General features: G+C 42.8%; 1 long non-coding RNA gene across 1 annotated transcript in view; it reads left to right on the forward strand.

Annotated features, from left to right (window-relative positions):
- LOC119940588 overlaps nt 1–20,836 on the forward strand; it is a 50,827-nt gene extending 29,991 nt beyond the window's left edge. The window contains exon 3 of the long non-coding RNA XR_005455026.1: nt 20,620–20,836. This is a non-coding gene — a long non-coding RNA (uncharacterized LOC119940588). The remainder of the gene's footprint in view (nt 1–20,619) is intronic.
- The last annotated feature ends 257 nt before the right edge of the window (nt 20,837–21,093 follow it).

A 21,093-nucleotide genomic window follows, 5' to 3' on the forward strand; every position in this document is an offset into this window, starting at 1 on the left:
AGCCCACACCTGATCTTCCATCATCACCACCCCCTGCCTCCTCCTCCTTCTCCACCCTAGTCCCCAAGCTGCAAGAGGGCCAGCCAGAACGGACGTGGGGGAGAAGCTGGAGAGTTGTTTTCTTTGTCCCCGTCTCTCAGCCTATAGCCCTACAGAAGGGACTAGGGTCTTTCTCTTTTTCCTCCATTTCCCCTCTTCTTTTCTCAACTCATACTATTCCCTTCCTTGGTACTAAAGCGTTCACATGCCTGGAATTCCCAACTTGCCCTCTCTCTGACTGCAGTTTTTCCAAACACTTTCAGTCAGGATATTGCTTCACTTCAACAATGACTCATTAAATTGAGGCTTGAGGGACAAAACTACTATTTACTCTTTTAGTGGCGATCAGAGGTCTGCTTAGGGAAGCAATTTTGATGAAAATGGACACAAACCTTGCTTGCACTCAGCTGGCTAATGAAAATAGCATTTCCCAGGGTGTTTGAGATTGAGCAGGAAATTCAGGTTTTCATTCAGAAATCCAGACTCTAGTCCAGGTCCAACCCAGCCTTGGGGGTGCAGCTGCTGCAGGAGCCAGTTGTCTGATTAGATCTGGGGGAGCCAGGAATTCCAAACCAGCTCAGGGTAATCTCCACTTGAAGAATCACCAACAGGGCTTAGGGTTGAACACTGATTGTGAATAACCCAAGGAAGACTCTGAGTTCCCCCAGAACTGCTCCAGTTTTTAGGGGTTCGAAGCTGAGATGCCATGGCTGTGACACTCACTATCCGATGCTTATTTCAGAGCTCGTCTCTTAGAAATCCTTAGTGCTGATTAGTTTTTCCATCGACTAGCATTTTTGTCGTAAAAACATTAAATTTAGGATCAGTCCTGAGCTCTTTAAATACTATGACTTCAACTGAAAAAAGCCAAAACTCGTAAGGGATAGCTGTCCCTGAATTAATGGTATGTAACAGAAAAATGTCATTATTCAAGCATGAGTTAATCCCATACCTCCTTAAACTAGATATCCACTGTTTGCAGTTAAATAGGCATTTTCATTCCTAGCCACTACCCTAGTATATTAGTAGGATCCTGTTAATAAGCTCATATTGCCAAATTCATGCTGGAAGGGAGGCATTAGAGAGCAACAAGGAAAACAATCAGAGACTTACAACATCAGAGATTTACAAGGCCATCCCTTTAAACTGTAAATGCCTTGTGGACAGGGAATATGTCTGCTAATTCGGTGGTATTGTGCTCTCCCATGTGCTTAGTACAGTGCTCTGCCCAAAGTAAGCACTCAATAAATACCATTGATCGATTGATCCATGCCCCCAGCCGCAACTCATCCATCCATTTTTCTTCCTGTCAATATGTCCATTTCAGGGATCACCTTGGTCACCCTCCTGTCTACGTCAGACTTTTCATTCTGGGAAGTCGGAGGCTGAGAGAGGTCTGACTGAAATTTACAAAACTATGTACTGTGTCACGTGAAATTGTCTTTCTCCAAATCTGGACTACATAGCAGAGACACACGAAGGCAGCAGATTCAAAACAAAGGATGCACTTCTTTTTTATATGGAATTTATTGCTTCAGGAAGTAGTGGCAGTGTAAAGTATCAATAGGTATAAGAAGATTTGCCTCAATTCATGGGTGACAATAGTATGTTATTAGAAGCAAAGGTAATATGGTTTCTTGTCGAGGATAGCAACAATCACGGTCGTTCTTTGAATATCCTTTGTCCCTGTTGGAGGCAGAACTCTGACAGTGTTAACCATTGGTCTTTTCTCATATGCCACTGTTTAAAGGTAGTATGCTCCTAGAAACCTCTGGGATTTCCTTCTTGTTCAGCCACTGAAAACCCCAAGGCAAATATCCTAATATGGAAAGTGATAATCACTCCCACATTTTAGGAGTGGGGTGAGAATTAATGAATGTCTGGGGAGAGCTTTGAACTCTCAAATTCTCTGCAAGTGCCAAGTATCCCTATTATTAAAGTGCTTTGAGATCCAAAGATGAAAGTCTCTGCTAAAGTTCAAAGTGTAGGAACGGTAGCAAATGCTATGATTTGGAAATATTCATACAAGGTCAGGTTAAGGCCTTCGTGGGCCCAGAGCATTGGAAGACCAATGGGCCCTCTGCGTCAAAGTACATTACTTCCCACCCTCTCTGAGCATGTGTGGCCAGGCCTTCCTCCATGCCCCTCCTGCTCCCACCCAACCACTTCCGACTAATCCTCTCGCCTGTGTGACAATTTACAGCAGTAAAAACCACAGGCCTGCTTGTTGGTCATTCGAGAGCTAGGGTGCATGCACACTGAATAGCAATGAAAGCATTTTAGCCTCCCAATCACTTTCCGGCAAAGAGGAGTAAAAACACCTCATTTAACTAAAATGTTAAATGCAGGGCAATGTGGTTTTACGCCTGATTCAGCGAACTGTATCCCATATGCTTCTATTACTGCAGTTCTCCATTTTAATCACCTGAAGAGTCCCTTCTTTATTTACCCATTTTCAAAAATTGCCTGGCCATTGAAGATGAGATCTGCTACAGCCCTGATATTGGGCTAAATTGAGCAAATCCTTGAAGTTCCATCATGAACTTCAACCTTAGTTTTTACGTTAGTGACACTAACTTGCTTGGTGTCTGTTTCCTCCTCTGTAGAACAGGGATAATCAGATCTTCCCTTATACATCTGTCAGGGATATTGGCAACATGTTTGCAAAGCAGCTCTGATCTTTGGCAAACAAGTCTACCGTATGACTAGAAGATAGTATTGATGGGCTTAATCTTAGCCTGAGAGCTTGTAAGAATTTATCCTTCTGCATTAGGTGGAACTAACACAATTTGGGGTTCTTTGTCCCACCACCTAAAGAGCATCGCTCAGCCAGAGAGATGGCAGGGGACTAGAGAGCAGTAGTGGCACAGCAGCCAGGAGACGGAGAAGAGAAGAATCTGTCCAACCTTCTCCTTTTTCCACTACTCACTAGTTTCCCCTGCTGCCACCACTAGCAGCACATGGCAGGGGTAGCAGTAACCGCAAGAATCTCCCCTCCCTACATCTTTCTTCAATCGTATTTATTTCATTCAGTCGTATTTATTGAGCACTTACTGCATGCAGAGCACTGTACTAAGCACTTGGGAAGTACAAATCGGCAACTTCTAGAGACTGTCCCCACCCAACAACGGGCTCACAGTCCCTTTCCTTTTTTCTCTCTTTAAGTCGCTCCCTGCCTGTGCTCTCCTCCTCTGCTCTTTTCCTGACCCCTTGAACCTTCCCTTCTCCCTTCACCGTTTTTCTCCGTCCCCATTCGTTCTGTACCCATTAGGCATTAAGCCCCTCCCCCGGCCAAATGATGGGTATTTTATTTAGGAAAACATTGTCAGTTCCTGCGGAGTTATCTAGCCGGAGGATGAAAAAGGAAGGGAAGGATGAATGGTAGGCCACGGTCATGGAAATCAGAGAAATGTTACGGATAAATCTAGACAAGATGGATGTGCTCAAAAATGATAACCCACTCTTATCTGTAGCAATTAAGTGAACTTAATTTCAACTTTGGTGAGTCCCTAAATCTCTATCAGTCAGATTGATTCCCTTTGCGCACAGCATCTTTAAAGGAAAAGAGTGTTGCTTTATTAAAATAAATTGCCTTTGAATTTCACTGCTGTTTACTATTACCAATTTACTACTATTTGCTGTAACAATTCACCCCTGCTGCTATACTAATAGACGGTTGTTGCGAATTTTATTGTAAGATATTTCATTCCGGTAGAGGAAGAGGGTGGGGGTTAGGAACACAGAAACCAAAGAACTATGGGTTTTTGTATTCAACTCATATTTGACTCAGTGATAATCATGTGTGTATAATTGTTCATTAAGCATTTGTTTTGAGCAACCAGGGATAATATCCCTGACCATTCTTGTGCACTGGGCTTTGAATTGTCTAAATATGAATTGTGCATGTAGCAATCAGCCTTGGGAATAAGAAACTTCAAGATGGTCAATTTCAGGGTAGACGGGTCGATTTGAATTCACTTGAATCCTGCTTTCTGGGTACTGTATCTTCCTCATGGCTTGGTACAGTGCTTGACATGTAGTAAGCACTTAGCAAGTAAGTGCTCATTAATTCCCGCTGCATCTCTGGCTTGCTCAGTGAACCCAGGAAATGTCCTTATCCATTAACTCGCTGACTCCATCTAGAAAATGGGGACAAAGATTCTTCATCTACAATTCACCTCGTAGGTGCATCTGAAGAGTCATGAAATAGTGTGTGTCGAGCATTTTGGATGAAAGCCTCTGTATAAGTTCAAAGTAAGGGTGGTGTTATTAAATCACAAATTATAGGGATGGCAAGGAGGATGGGAGGGAAGGGGCATGAGAAAGCAGAAGGGTAGAGAAAACGGAAGAATGAGCCATGATGGTCCCTGCCTTCAGAGAGATTATTCAGTAGCAGAGAAGATAAACATAATTATATGAAGCAATCAGGCAAGTGACAGAGGCAGAGAACATAACTATTAGGAAACATCTACCCAAATGTGCAGTGGGGTGGGGGGATGATCTGAGAGAGAGGGGGTGAGCAGAGACTATAACATTTGGAAATATCTACCCAAATTTAAGGGGTGTGTGCGCTAGGTTGGATGTGGAGCGATTAAAATGATCAGTGTTACACTGAGTTAAGCCGGGCTGGCTCTGTGGAAGCATTGGAGCTTTGAGAGAGGTAAGCAGGTCTGCTACAAAGAATAATTAGTCCTATTCTACTGGCAGAAGAAAACGAACTGAATCCGTATAGCAAGACAAAAAATATCTGCTTCGATATTCTAGCCATTGTGTCTGGGTTTGGTCAAGGCAGTGGGAATGGGAGGTGGGGAACACTGCCCACTTTCCAGTGAGATAGTTACTTCGATTTTGGTTGATCATTCAGAGCAGGGAAGCTGAGTCGGGTATGGGGACTTCCCATCCAACCTAGGTGGTTTAGATTTCAAAATGAACAGTCTGATGTCCTGGTAGGACAGGATGCTGCCCTTCAGTGGGTTCTTTTGCCCTTGTCCCAGCTTTTCCAGATTCTTTGTCTTCCCGTTAAGAAGTGGAAGAGTGGCAGAGATCGGCCTCTGCTAAGTCTGTAGGGGCTCAGTTCACTACATGGGGCCTGAGCTCAATTAGCCCACAAGATGATCTAAAAGCAAATCCACTAGTCCCCAGGCTAGAAAAAAGTAACTTGAGTCTAGGCCTCCTTCTTATGTTCTTCTGCCACTGCCCTACTTCATTGAGAGCCCCCAAGGGCTGAGGGAAGGAGAAAGGCCTTGATGAGACTACAGAGACTGTTATACTTGTACTTCTATGGTTGATCCCAGAACTGCTTGGACTGGAAAACACACACACACACACACACACACACACAAACACACACACACACACACACACTCTCTCTCTCTCTCTCTCTCTCTCCCCCCCCCTCCCTCTCGCTCCCTCTCTCCCTCCCTCCTTCTCTCTCCCCTTCACCCCCTGCCCCTCCTTGTGGCCCCAGCACCCTTGCAGAAATCATCATCATTAATCGTATTTATTGAGCGCTTACTGTCTGCAGAGCACTGTACTAAGTGCTTGGGAAGTACAATTTGGTAACATATAGAGACAGTCCCTACCCGACAGTGGGCTCACAGTCTAAAAGAAATAAGCCTGGACCCCCTTATTAGTGGACTGTCCTTCTCTGTCCTGAGGAGACTATTGCAGGATGGAATCCCTGGGGATTTCATTAGTGTCTATGTGACCATACCACTTTCACGTAAATATGTTTTAGTACCTATCCTTACGTGTAGCCTATGAAGCCAGAACTGTCCTTTGTGTTCAAAGATGATACTGTGGATGGTTGATGAGACTGTGCCTGTGCGGTTGAGAGACAAGCCTCAACACTGTTTTGGTGCCATTGTTGGAGGCAGAATGTGGAGCTAGATGTGCCATTGATCTGATTCAATCTGTCTTTGCTTTTGTTCCTAATATCGATTACTTATCCACTGTATTCAGACTTGAATTATGGGAGGTTACACACACACAAAAAGTGTCCATATTCTCCGGTAGTTTGCTAAATCTTCAGCATATGTTACGTGATCATTGCCAAAATCAATCACATTTACTGAGCACTTACCGCGTGCAGAGCACTGTACTAAGTGCTTGGGAGAACACAGTGCAATTGAGTTGGTAGACATGTTCCCTGCCCACAGTGAGTTTACCGGGAAAGCTCACCTGAAGAATTCTAACATCATCAATTCAATGGTCCTGTGAACACTTTCCCCGATTTCTTAATCCCATTCAGAGGAACAAAACCCAACAACTCTTGTGCTAAAGGAGTTGTCCTTTAATTAGACTTAAAAGAAAGGAAGCATAGCTGATTCCTAGAAGGAGTTGTTTTCCGAGACCATTTTCCTTAGCAGCGCTTGCCGATAAACAAGAAGGAATGGGGGGATTGCCACAGACATGATATGCTTTTCACAACAAGTTAATAATGGACTATTGAGCTACAGTCTAATATTTCACAGAATATTGTTATTAGAAGGATATGTGTAATAGTTTTGCACATTCTCTGACTGGACAGGGTACTAAGCCATTTCCTTGTAGTTATAAAAAAACAATGCTCCCAATGAAAAATAACCTCTCCAAAGACATTCCTTCCCTTTCACTTCTTCCCGTGCCCGTATAACTCAATATCCTCACCTGTGGTGTATTTTTTATACATAGTGTGCCTGTGAAATCTTATCATAAAGTACAGACTTTAAACAAACATAGCTAATAAATATTCACAATACATGACAGTCAGCAATATGTATTAACACCTCCTCACAAGCACATTTGCCTAGATGCTTTTTAAATAGAAGCTGAGTGCTTGTGTTAAGGGGTTGTTTGCATTTTATATAGAAGGTGTGTATCCCCGCCCACCTGCTGAGCCATTGCACTCCATGTTCCTGTGGAAGTATGTTTGTCAATCCAGATGGGAAACTCAGCTCTGAGCAATTTCCTGAACTGTAGATGTACAGAACCAAAATGCTAACCCCAGTGGGAAGCAACATAGCCTAGTGGAAAGAGCCCGGGGCTTGGAAGTCAGGGAACATGGATTCTAATCCCAGATCTGCCAATTTGTTGCCAATTTGTACTTCCCAAGCGCTTAGTACAGTGCTCTGCACATAGTAAGCGCTCAATAAATACGATTGATGATGATGATGATGATCTGCCTTGACTTCTGTGTGACCTTTCGCAAGTCACTTAACTGCTCTGTGGCTCAGTTTCCCCATCGGCAAAATGGGGATGAAATAGGTGTTTTCCCTTCCCCTATGAGGCAGGACCTGTATCGGACCTGATTATCTTGTATCTACCATAACGCTAAACACAGTGCTTGGAACATTACTAATGCTTAGTAAATACCATCATTATGATGATTATTTCTCAGATTGTTCAGATCCAGATAATTAAAGTTCCGTTTCCAAAGCAGAGGATGCCATTCTTGGGCTGGGGTGGGGAGAGTGAATGTTACAGGGCTGCAAGTGCCTGAAATGATCCCAAACATCCATGTATGTTGTTACTACAGACCTTCTGCTGGTTATCTAGCGAGTTTCTGAGTGCGGAATTTCTTTGCGATCCTGTTTGTTGCCATTAGCAACTAAGACTTGGAGCAGGCCGAACGACAAGAACCTTCCATCTTTTCAAGCTGATGTTCTGGGAGTTGTTTCTCGTGGAAAGAGGTTTAGTCCCCAGAATGAGGCTCACTTTCCTCCCTCCACCCAATACTCGCCTCCCAGTCTTTGTATATGGGTAGAGAGAGTAACCACAGGCTTCATGTTTTTTGGCATGGTCATTCTTAATGCCGATTTTCCCTGCCGCTCCCGATGTCTGACGCTGTGAGATGGGGGACTACTCATTACCTCTTTGTATCAGTGGAAGTTTTGGCAGGGAAGAAGATGGGCATTAGACAGGATAGAGAAGTGATTCTCAGTCAAATTGACTATAGAAAAATATGTTCAATTTTGACTTTTAAAAGCCCTAGGACAGAAAGGTACAGTTAACTTATCTGAACAGTACAATTGATGCCTCATTATAGAGAGACCGACTAGGCACTGTATGACTCACCCAGACCTTTTTCATTTTCTCTCCTCTTGCCCACCTTTGGGTCATTTCACACTTCATTGGTGTTTCTAAGAGGGTAGAGAATTGAGAAGACTAATTATTGAATACACGGGTGTGCTGCATATGAATGCAAGTGACACTTTATATAGGCAAAAATTGCCAGAATCATTTGGTACTCTGATGCAGGGTTTCAGAATTGTCGGTACTTAAATAAATCCCAAATCTCACTGCAAATAATCCCAAATTCCAAAGGTTTGGTCCAATACATATACATGGAAATAGGAAAATCTCCATGGTAGGGTCCTCTTAGCATGATCAATTTACACTATTGTCTCTGTAATATTAGTCTTTGTGTTAATCATTGGTAATTTTATTAAGTGCTTATTGCGTGCAGAGCACTGTATTAAGAACCTGGGAAAGTACAATATATCAGAAAAACATTCCTTGCCTACTAGGAGCTTACAGTCTAGAGGGGGAGATAGACATTGCAATAAATTGAAGATGAAGCTTAGTTAGGCTTTGGAAAGAGCATGAGCCTGGGAGTCTAATCCCAGTTCTACCATTTGTCTGCTGTGTGACTTTGGGCAAGTCACTTAAGTTCTCTGTACCTCAGTCACCTCATCTGTAAAATGGGGAATAAGGCTGTGAGCCCCATTTGGGACATGGACTGAGTCCAAGCTGATTAGCTTGTATCTACCCCAGCGCTTGTAACAGTGACTGGCACATAGTAAGCGCTTAACAAATACAAAAGAAAAATGAGGGAAATGTCAGATAGGTACCTAAGTGCTGAGTGGTTGACGGTGGTTGACAGTGGTCAACCAGTGAGTGGTTGACAGTGCTGTGCACATAGTAAGCGCTCAATAAATACGATTGATGATGATGATGATGGGGTGTATATTGAACACTTAAAGGGTACAGATTAATTCAATCATTTACTGAGCACTTACTGTGTGCAGAGCACTGTACTAAGTGACTGCAATAGTGCATTGGTGATGCAGAAGGGCAGGAAGAAGAGAAAATGAGGGCTTAGTTGGGGAAGGCTTCTTAGAGGGGATGTGACATTAGGATGGGTTTTGAAGATGGGAGAGGGTCAGATATTAAGGGGGAGGGAATTCCAGGCCAGAGGGAAGATGTGGGCAAGAGATCAGCAGCAAAAGAGACAAGATCGAGGGACAGTGAGTATGTTGATAGAGGAGCAAAGTGTGCAGGCTGGGCAGTAGTCGGACACCAATGAGGAGAGTTAGGAGGTGGAGAGTTGACTGAATTCCGCACCATTTATAATCATTGAGATGTCATTCTTTAGATTGAAAGTGCATCAAAAGGTTCATCCCCCCCATCTAAACAATGGAATCCCCAGGCAAGAGTGAATTCCTCGTGGGCAGGAATTGTCACTTTTTTTAACTCTGTACTTACCAAGTGCCTAGTGCAGTACTCAACCAATGAGTGCTCAGTAAATACTCCACTACTACTACTGCTGCTATTAAATCTTCTCTTATTCAATAGGTAGAAGAGGTTGTTGGTGATTACAAGATTTTTTTTGGAGGGGCACATTTTCTAACTGTGAACCATTGACGTTTACCAGTTCCATATGGGTCATCGGCCTTTTTTCACATTTGGACATTACTAACCAAGGACAGAAATTTTCCGTCAGGATTAGTAAAATCCAATAACTATCATGGTGCGCCATTTCGGTGTAGTTGAAGTAAGCATTACTAAAAGATCCTTAATTCATTCACTGGTTCATAAGGGTGATTAATATTCAGATTTTAAATTATATCTACTGACACTTGGTCTTTCAATTTCCTTGAGATTGGAAGGAAATAGAGCATTGGAAGAAAAAACCCAGCAACTTATTACGTGTCGCAACATGATACCACAGAAATCTATAACTCCAGGCCCGTAAAACCTTTAAAGAAGAAATCAATATATAATTCAACACCTCAGGAAGAACAACATTGTTAAAGTTGCTAACTTCAGAATTGATCAATTTTTTTTCTGTTTTTGTGATGCTACCAGTCCCTTACTCTGAGGAAAAAAGACTGGTTGGGCACAAAGTCTGACATCTGAAATGAACTACCTTTTCTAAATATTCTTAAAGGGGGTGGATAGTCATTCTGCAGATCTGTTATTTTCCTCCCTGTTTCTGTCATTTAATCTTCCCCACCTCCTTCTCCCACTCTTCCTTTTGGAAGCTCTTTAATTAAGAAGAGCAATAATGATGACAGCAGAAGTTAAATCAGGTGGCTGTCATCTCATTAGCAAATACACAAAAATCAGCTTTCGGGCCATTGACTGACTCCAGAATCAGTGAAATTACTAAAAGAAAAAAAGTGTGTGCTCTTTAGGCAAATCTTCAAGGTAGTGTTTCTTAGACATTTATAAATATAGTATCCTGGGTGTTGAAGTCAGTAAGCGTATGAAATAGGAAGACCAATGTCTGTGCCCTCTTCCCTGCCTTGCCACCATGCCAATGGCACATAGATATTACTATTGTTATTATTATTGTATTTGTTAAGCACTTACTATGTACCACGCACTGTTCTAATTTATGGGGTTATGGTGGAGTGAAAGCAGGTAACAAGATGTCACCTAGCAGAGCTGATCATAGTGGCATTTAAAATTCATGTGGAAAGAGGGAAAGGGGGGTAAGAGGAAGTTCACATTTGTGGGAAAGAGAAGGTAGCTGGGGGCCCATCTCTTCCATTCATTCCTCTGATGTGAGGCAGGGAGTTTGGCCAAATGACCTCTTGAAGTCTACCACTTGTCTGCTGTGTGACCTTGGGCAAGTTACTTCACTACTCTGTGCCTCAGCTCCCTCATCTGTAAAAATGGAGATGAAGATTGTGAGTGAGTGATTGTGAGTGATTCTAGACTGTGAGCCCACTGTCTCTATCTGTTGCCAACTTGTACTTCCCAAGCGCTTAGTACAGTGCTCTGCACACAGTAAGTGCTCATTAAATACGATTGAATGAATGAATGAATGAATTGTGAGCCCTATGTGGGACATGGACTGTGTCCAATCCAGTTACCTTGTATCTGCCCTAGTGCTTAGTAAAGTGCCTGGCACATAGTAAGCATTTAACGAATATCACAATTATTATTAAGCCCAAGCTTTCTGCCAAGGATTCCCACTGCCACAGCCTCTCCATTTGGACTGAGAAGGTGGGCAACAGAGGAGTCCACCTAGAAGTAGCTGAGTTTCAGTTGGTCCTGTGACTTCAAGTGACTCCCCTCACCATGCCCCCCCGTCATAAAGAGGTGGTGGGCAAAATCTCACTGGGCAAAGAGGGAAGGGGCAGAGCGTACCTCCACCTAACACTTAAATATCCTGTTACCCAGTGACACAAGCTCATCTGGAGAAGGGACTTTCAAGACATCTCAAAAAGACTGTCTCCTACCTAATTACTTTTTATCTACCCCTGTGCTTAGTTCAATGTCTGGCACATAGACGGCGCTTAAATACCATTTTTTTTAAAGAGAGGTAAAGGTCAGCAAGACATCATAACCACCAGCTGATCCTCACCCTGAAGAAAAGAATTCATGGCTAGCAAGTCAAAGCCCTGGAAGTTTGCCTGTTGCCAGTGAAGCATCTAAGATGCAGTGAGTACTGCCTATCATAGAACAGTGTTCCAGCACTTAGAACAGTGCTTTGCACATAGTAAGCGCTTAATAAATGCCATTATTATTATCACACTGGCATTCAGCAGTCTTGAGCACTGTTGGGCTGTGCCTCCAGGGCACCGAGTCACCAACCTCTTTATATCACTGCCTTCCCACTTAATTATTAAGCACTTACTACGCAACATGCACTGTGCTATGTGCTAGGGGAGATAGAAGCTAATCAGGTTGGACACAGTCCATGTCTCATAAGGGGCTCACAGTCTTAATCCCCATTTTTCGGATGGGGTAACTGAGGCACAGAGAAGCTAAGTGACTTACTCAAGGACAAGAGGTGGAAACAGGATCAGAACCCAGGTCTGTGTTCTGGGCCACGCTGCTTCTAATCAGTATTTAATGATCAGAAGGACAAGGTGGGATGGAAGAAAGGGTGGGGGAGAGAAGAGTTTTCAGACTTACTACTTAGCAGAGAACAATATAAAAAGGATCATCTCCCTGAAGCCAAGCTTGCACTCAGCAGGAGAGGAGGAGGGCTTGAATCAAACAGAGATTCTCACCGAGCTATGGCTTTTCCTCCAGCTTCTGGGGGAGCCTCTCTGTCAGTAGGAGCTAGTAATCAGGGCTGATGGATAGGAGATGAAGCCTGGAATTTGACTTTGAGGTCCCATCAGAGCCAACGATTCATCATCTCTCCCCGTCCCCTCTTCGCCCCGTTAATGCTCTGCACTGCTGCTGCAAAAACAGCAGAAGCAGTGGCGTGGGCTGCTTTTCAGCGGGAGGCTTCTGGAGGCTCCGATCCTGCCCAAGGCCTCTTGCAGGATGCTAATGCCTCTCTGGAGACCTGAGTTGATCTCTGAGCTCCTAAGAAAAAAACCAAATCAACAACTCCACTCTGAAGCTCAGTGATTTGAAGGGTTCACCGGCTTGGGGTGGGAGGAGGGAGGCAAGGGAAAAACGCCGGTGGGCATGGCTCGGCTCATCTTTAAAGGATTTACTCTTTCCTGAGAGATGAAGAGGCACAGTCAGGGAATTATTATGAAATATAATTACATGAAAATCAAATAAGTGTCATCATCGGGTCAGACCAAATGGTTCATGCAGTGAAGAATTCTCTTTGTGGATGTCGGTTCTGCCAGTTAACTGCAGTGTAACCTGGGGCAAGTCACTTAATTTATTTCTGCCTCAGTTTTCTCATCTGTAAAATGGGGATTAAAAACCTGTTCTTCTCTCCTAGACTGAGTGTGCCATGTAGGACAGGGACTGAACAGCACCTGTATATATGTATATATGTTTGTTCAGATTTATTACTCTATTTATTTATTTTATCCCCCTCATCCCCCTCTCCATCCCCCCATCTTACCTCCTTCCCTTCCCCACAGCACCTGTATATATGTATATATGTTTGTACAGATTTATTACTCTATTTATTTTACTTGTACATATCTATTCTATTTTATTTTGTTAGTATGTTTGGTTTTGTTCTCTGTCTCCCCCTTTTAGACTGTGAGCCCACTGTTGGGTAGGGACTGTCTCTATGTGTTGCCAACTTGTACTTCCCAAGCGCTTAGTACAGTGCTCTGCACACAGTAAGTGCTCAATAAATACGATTGATTGATTGATTAAAAAATATCGATGTAGAATCTCAGAAACATTATCGTGCATGTGGGTTTAATCCACATCAGTCAATTACTTGTTCAGTCATCTCACTTTTAAATTATAATTACTACTGTTACTAGTGTTATCATTGTTAGCGCTTTGATATATCCCGGTGCTAGCTTCTTAGAAAAAGCGTCTGAGTCTGTGTACACACGTATTATTGCTGATCTTTAGAGCGCATCGTAAGGTTTTAGGGACATTAGTAAATCGAAACCACAGAACTCAATCAAACCCAGTCACGTTATTCCCACAACTTCCCCAACCACCAGTACCGTACCCGCAAAGTGACTCACTTGAAATGGGTCTAAGTTCCTCTCGGCTAGGCTGGGTTTCCAAGCGAGCCCCACATCCTGTCTGAGGCAGCGCCAGATGGGTAGTAAAAACTACTGTCCTTATTTGAGCCCAGTGACTAGTAGTCCTAAATTGGGTATGGGAGAAGGTTGGCATTGGATTGTCCAATATTTTTGACTGACCACTCTACTCACCCCCTGGGTCCCTTCACTTTAGAGTTAGGATGCCGCCTTCTGGGACTTTTCCTTCTAGAGAACGGGGAGTTAGCCTTTACGATGACAACAGTCATAATAACAATAATTATAAGAGCTTAAATATCATTATAATAATATAATACGGTTTATATAGTTATAATGGTATTTGTTAAGCTCTTACTATGTACTAAGCACTGAGGGTGCTACAGTATAAGCAGATCAGTTCCTGCCCGACACAGAGATCGCAGCCTGAGAGGGCGGGTGGACAGGCATTGTCCCTTCCAGATCTCCCTTTTTCAGATGAGGAAATGAGGTCCAATTATAATAATTATGATATCTAAGTGCTAACTGTGTGCCAAGTACTGTGCTAGGGTAGATACAATTCAAACAGGCTCACAATCTAAGCAGAGAAGGAGAACAGGTATTTAAATCCACATCTTACAGATGAGGAAATTGAGGCTGAGAAGTTAAATGATGTGAGCCCACTGTTGGGTAGGGACTGTCTCTATATGTTGCCAATTTGTACTTCCCAAGCATTTAGTACAGTGCTCTGCACACAGTAAGCGCTCAATAATTACGATTGATGATGATGATGATGATGATTTGCCCAAAGTGTCACAGCAGGCAAACAGAGCAGCCGCGATTAGAACTCAGGTCTCTTGACTCCAAGTCCTGTCCTCTGTTCATTAGGCCACACTTCTTCCCCTAGAGTGGAGAGCGAAATGGAAAAGAACAAGACACACACTGACACAGCACTCTCCTTTCATGCTTTGCAATGAATGAAATGAAGCCCAAAATAGTGCCAAAGCTTTAGCCTTCCTGACTTCTAAGCCTCTCAAAACTCTCGTAAACTCATAATTCCTATATAAAGTGAAGCGATTCACACTCTTGAGAGTACAAGGTTGACAGCATTTCCCGTGAAAAGTAAAGGATTGTCTATGTTTTATGGAGGTCATGGGATCATGTGAAGAGCAAGGGAAGCTATCCTATCCCTAAAGTAATTTGTCCTCACCACGGCTCTTGCACTGTAGTATGTACATTTTTATAACGGTATTTAAGTGCTTACTATGTGCCAGACACTGTACTAAGCACTGGGGTAGATACAAGATAATCCAGTGGACTCAGTCCTTGTCCCACCTAGGGCTTAATCCCCATACAAATGAGGTAACTGAGGCACAGAGAAGTGGAGTGACTTGCCCACGGTCACACAGCAGAAAAGAGGTGGATCAGGGATTAGAACTCAGATCCTCTGACACCGAGGCCCAATCTCTTTTCACTAGGTCATTCCGCTTCTCAGGGGCTTTACAGTCAATGAAAAGAAAAGCTCATTTTCTGACTTTCTAAACCCAACTAATCCATCAGTGACATTTATTGAGCACTTACTGAGTACTAAGCATTGTACTAAGTGCTTGGAAGGGTACAAAAAAAGCAAGACTCATGTTTTCTGACCTCAAGGAGTTTACAGTCTAATAGGAGAGGCAGAAATCATTTACAAATAGTGTGGCGGGAGGAAGAACACGGACATAGCATTGAGTAGTGCCAATCTACTACAAGGTCACCTCTTTAAAGTCAGGGATTGTGACTGCTAATGCTGTTGAATTTTCCAAGCACTTGGCTCGGTGTTCTACACAGAGTAAAGCGTTCGATAAATATGTTTGATTTATTGGTTGACGTGTTAGGATGAAATAGCCAATTCTTGGAGAAGCAGCATGTTCTAGTGTAAAGAACTAGAGGACCTGGACTCTAATCCTGGCCCTGCCACTTGCCTGCTGTATGACATTGGGCAAGTCACTAAACTGCTTTGTGCTCCGTTTCCTCAACTGTAAAATGGGGTTTCAGTTCCTGTTCTCTTTTGATTGAGAATCCCGTATCGGACAGGGACTGTGTCTGACATTATCTTGTATTTTTCCTAGTACTTATTCTATTTTAATTATATATTAATATAGTATAATTGTAATCATAATAATACAAATGAGATCATTTAAATAATGTTGCTCTGGTGGAACTCCTGTGTCTTAACTGTGGGCTTGGAGTGATTGACTTAGGTGTATGGATGAAGCTTATACCCTTCCCGGAACATTAGAGGTAAAACCTTGTTCCTGGTAGCCAACAGGCTGCCAGCAATTAAGTTTGCCAATACTGCCCTGGAAATCTCTACTGCTTGTACCGGGGGAAAGCACCTGAGCCTGCAGTCTGGGATTATCCTCTCAAAATTGAAGTGTTTACAGAGGTTGAAGGCCGGAACTTTGAGGCAGAGGATGAGTAATGTATCCTGCTTTCATTTTTGAAAGGTTTTTTGAGGTAGGAGGGAAAGCTAGGTGATGTGTGAGTGGATTTGTGGAATCGATAAGGGGGACTTTTTGCCACCCTCAAAGGATTTTTCAGGACAGTAGGTAAAATGGGACAGTTCTAGTCCTGACATGATAAAAAAAGTCTCTGAAGGCTTTTTTATGATTAGCAGTGATATGTAGGAAGAGAATGCAAGTCATGATCACACAAATAGCATAGCAATTACACTTCACAGTAAGATATCTCTGAAACTTTCATATATTATCTAATTTATATCAGGCTATGCAAGCTTCCGATTCCATCTTGTTTTCTTGTGAGACACGATGGTGGAAGTCTTAGAGATGTAGTTCAAGTCATGCTGTCGTTAAAACAGCTTAATGAATGTATAGGAATTGTGATGGTGGTCCAGGGATCTATTGCAGGAGGTTGGAAGGTGGGGATGTTGTTGCCTGGGGGTGGGCAGAGCCTAGGTACCCATCCTTACTATTCTGGGGGCTCGAGTAGGGGTCAATAGCAACATGGCAGAAGGGGATGAGCTTCTGAGTTCCAGCTCTGCTTGAATTTGTCCCTAGTCTTGAGCAGATCATGTTATCTGCCAGTCCTTTTTGACCTCCTGGGTGAGCAAAGACCACAGCTAGCACTTTTCCTATGGAAGATGAGTAGCTGTTTTGGTTTCCATGGAGGACGTAACAGGAGAGATTGGGCAAGAAGAAGTTAGGATATTCGTTAGAGAGAATTTCCTGATGGAAAGCACTGGGAAATAGTAAGGCAGGTTAACAAGGGACCTGTGGAATTTCCTCTGCACAGTTCTCATGAAAGAGTTTGCTACTGTTTTTCTGAGAGAGTTTTGGAGCGATCCTACATGAAGATTCCTTGTAATCCAATATTTCTAATATTGTCAAGGATTATAAAAATGTAATTAAGACTTTTTCTTATACAATATTTGGCAGCAGGCACCATCTTGGGTGACTTTCTCTATGGACTCCCAAAGAAAAGCCGTCTGAGCATCTGCCCAGGAAACATACTCATGGCCATATTCCCAGAAGCACCTGCCCCCGGCTGATGACAGAGGACAGAGTAGCCCAGCCTCCGCCCATTCTGAAAATGTTACATCATTCCAGGATGCTACTTCCTTCTAATACAATGCTTGCTATTAAAGTCTCTCCTGCTGAATACATAATCCTTAGAGGCAACTTTTGTAAAGACCAAAGGCTGGATAGGTAATCTGAAGATAATAAGTGAAGTGGGGTTTCTTAGTCCACTCCTGAAATGCAGCAACTTCTGGGGTGGAGTGGTCCCTTCTGAATAGTTCTGCCGCACCATGCCAGAGGATACTAAGCAGTTTCAGACAGCACATAATGGAAGGTGCAGTTTTCATTTCAGGATACAAAGATCCTGATACCAGATCCTGACATTTTGAGGAGCAGGGTTGCTTAGTGGATAGAACATGGCCCTGGGAATCTGAAGGAGCTGGGTTCTAATCCACGGTCTGCCACTTTTCTGCTGTTTGAGCTTGGGAAAGTCACCCAACTTCTCTGTGCCTCATTTCTCTCATCTGTAAAATGAGTTTTAAGAGTATGAGCCCCATGTGGAACATGAAATGTGTCCAATCTGATTAGCTTGTATCTATCCCAGTACTTCGGACAGTGCCTGGCACATAGTAGGCACTTATCAATTACCATAAAAAAGGATATTTGGTAGATGGGTGAATACTTTACACATAACAAAGCCCTGGGAGAATCAATCAACCACTTATTGGAGTGCTTATTTTGTGCAGAGCACTGTAGTAAGTGCTTGGAAGAGTATGCTTGGGAGAGTACAACAGAATTAGCAGACACATTCCCTGCCCATAATAAGCTTACGGTCTAGACTAGTTTACAGGGTAGAGTAGCTTACAGTCTCAAATCGGTGGCATTCAGAAAGACCAAACCTTCAGGGCTTCCTGGCAGGGAGGGCCTGATATTCCATTCTAATATTTACATTTTCCTATTTCACTCCCCATCTCTATTATTTTGGCCGATTTTGTGTCTTTGTAAATAAGCCCCTTTCCAAATCTTCCCTCCTTTCTCTCCCACACCCCCAGTTCTAATCAGCCTTGTGCTTCCCCAGACTGGCTAATTCCCTTCTTGATACACTGCTTGCCTCCTCCTGATCCGAGGCATCTAGCAACCCTTGGCTTTCACATTGTGGGGCAGTGGTGTGAGTGTTAGCATGGCTGTCAGAGGTGGACAAGATGAAGAGAGATCTCTTCTGTCAAGGTTCTAGAGTTAGACCCCAAAGTCTTAATATTTCAGAGGATGGAATTCACGTCCAGGCCTCAGCCCTCACGCTGGCAAAGATATTTCTAAGACAGAGCTCTGTCCTTCGGAAGCAGCGTGGCATGCTGGAAAGAGCACAGGCTTGGGAGTCAGAGGTTGTGGGTTCTAATTCAGGCTCTGACACTTGACAGCTGTGTGACTTTGGGCAAGTCACTTCACTTCTCTGTGCCTCAGTTACCTCATCTGTAAAATGGGGATCAAGCCTGTGAGCCCCAAGTGGGGCAACTTGTATCTATCCCAGTGCTTAGAACAGTGCTTGGCACATAGTAAGCGCTTAACAAATACCAAGATACAGCAGGCAGTGAAATTTCTAATTAAAAAATACCAACCAGCCGAAGTACAATGCATTCAATTTACCCAAAGGATGAACAATCCTCTAGCAGGAGGAACTACAAGAAACATCTTTGGGAGAAGCATGGCCTAGTGAAAAGAGCACAGGCTAGACTGTGAGCCCGCTGTCAGGTAGGGACTGTCTCTGTACGTTGCCGATTTGTACTTCCCAAGCGCTTAGTACAGTGCTCAGCACACAGTAAGCGCTCAATAAATACGATTGATTGATTGACTGGGAATCAGCATACCCAGTTTCTAATCTCAGCTCCACCACTAGCCAGCTGTGTGACCTTGGACAAGTCACTTAATTTCTCTATGCCTCTGTTTCCTCCTCTATAGACTGCGAGTCCTATGTGTGCTAGGGACTGTATGTGATCTGATTATTTTATATCTGCCCCCATGCTTGACCCATTAGAAAGTGCTATACAAACATCACAATTATTATTAAGGGTTTGGTCTCCATGTACAGATGCTTCAGGAAGATCGAATTCCCAAGAGGTACAAGAGTGACGTTCCTGAGAATGTTCACAGGGTTCTTCTTCTTTTTCATGTGAGGGGGGAGGGATGAGTGGTGGGGAGAGATCGAACAAGCGGCAGGAAGTGACAAAACCACTGAAGAAATCAGAGCCAAGATGAGGGGAGAGAGGCAGAGAAGACAGGTGGAGGGGCAGATGCCCAAAAGATCTGTAACTATTTCACACCCATCAGTTAATACAGAAAGTGATAAAAAAATTCATGGTTGGTTCTCTTGGAAAATATTTTCAGCTGTAGAAAATACAAATGGATTAATTACAGGTGTAATGCATCTTGAAGACTCTATTCCTGTAAAGATAAGATGCACTGACAACACATTATAAATGAATAAATAGGCCAGACCAACATATCTAGAGAAAGCTTCACTCTACCTCGAGATGAAAGCGATTCTGCAGTTCAATAGTTCCATTTCCTCTACAGAGATTTTGAGGATAAAAGCTGGCTACTCAAAGGACAACAATGCAAGCTACAGTAGTCAATGCCAAGGTTATTTTATTACCTGGGAAGAAAAATGTATAAGTTTTTGTTTTCACTTTTCCCATAGTAATGTGCTGTTTTCACATAGTTTCATCAGGCTGTCTTTGAGTCATGCTTCATCATTATAGTAGTGAGATTATTTAGTATGTGCTTACTGTTTATTGTTATATTGTACTCTCCCAAGTGCTTAGTACAGTGCTTTGCACATAGTAAGCTCTCAAAAAATACAATTGAATGAATGAATATGTGCAGAGTACTGTAAGCGCTGGGAAAGTATACAAGGTAGAGATTTATCATTAACAGCATTTTGGGAGTGTCTACTATAAGCAGGGCACCTTACTAGTGCACTATGTGCTTGTGAACATACAAAGTGAAATACATGGTCTCTGCCCTTAAGAAACTTGTAATTCAATGAGGAAAACTGGCAGACTCAAATGGTCAAAAATACAGTAAGGAAAATTGTAAAAAAAAAAAAAAAATAGGCCCAAATATAAAACCAAAAGTAAGAAGATAGATAGCAAATAAATAAACAGATCTGCCCATTAGCTAAGGTCGCTGATGAGGTAGAATAACCAGGAAGCAGGTCCTATCTCCAGTAGTGAAGGAGAGTGTAAACTCCCTGTAGGCAGAGAACTTCTTTTATTCTGCATTTCCCAAGCACCTAATACAGAGCACGACACTTAGTAGGAGCTCAATAAATGCTACTACCACAATATGGTAGCCCCACAATCTTCCTAATCCCCAAAGCGAGAGTTTGAAGAATTTAACTTCCCATTCTTGAGTCCTTAATTATTATTTTTTAATTCATCTGTTGAATTCAGGACTCTGAGGTGAAGCATGCCACATTCTGAGCTCTGGACTTTCCAGCCTCTCTGTTTCCCTGTGTAAAATGGGAAGAAGAGGAACATTCATGTCATCGGTGAGTATGGAGGTCTGAGTTTTGCCACATGAATATTGAACCCCGGATGACACGGTTGACCTCAAATCTTTGGCCACACATTTGAACCTCATCCTTAGGATTCACATCTGAATTCTCAAATATCGTAGTGGTAAGGTTGAATGTCCACCAAGAACAGGTATATATCTACCAAGATCAGTTTGATTTGTATCCTAGTTTCATTTACGACGTTCATTTTGACTCTCATCTCTAGGGGCAGAGGGCCATAAATTCAGCTTTGGCAAATCCATATCTATCAACTTTAAGAAACACATATATTTGATTGATATGACCCTGATTATTCTTTATGTTCGTTTAGGAAAACATCTCCAAAGTACTTGATTCAAATTTACTACTG

This window comes from Tachyglossus aculeatus, chromosome 19 (genome assembly GCF_015852505.1).
Source record: "Tachyglossus aculeatus isolate mTacAcu1 chromosome 19, mTacAcu1.pri, whole genome shotgun sequence".
In the NCBI taxonomy this organism is placed as follows: Eukaryota; Metazoa; Chordata; class Mammalia; order Monotremata; family Tachyglossidae; genus Tachyglossus; species Tachyglossus aculeatus.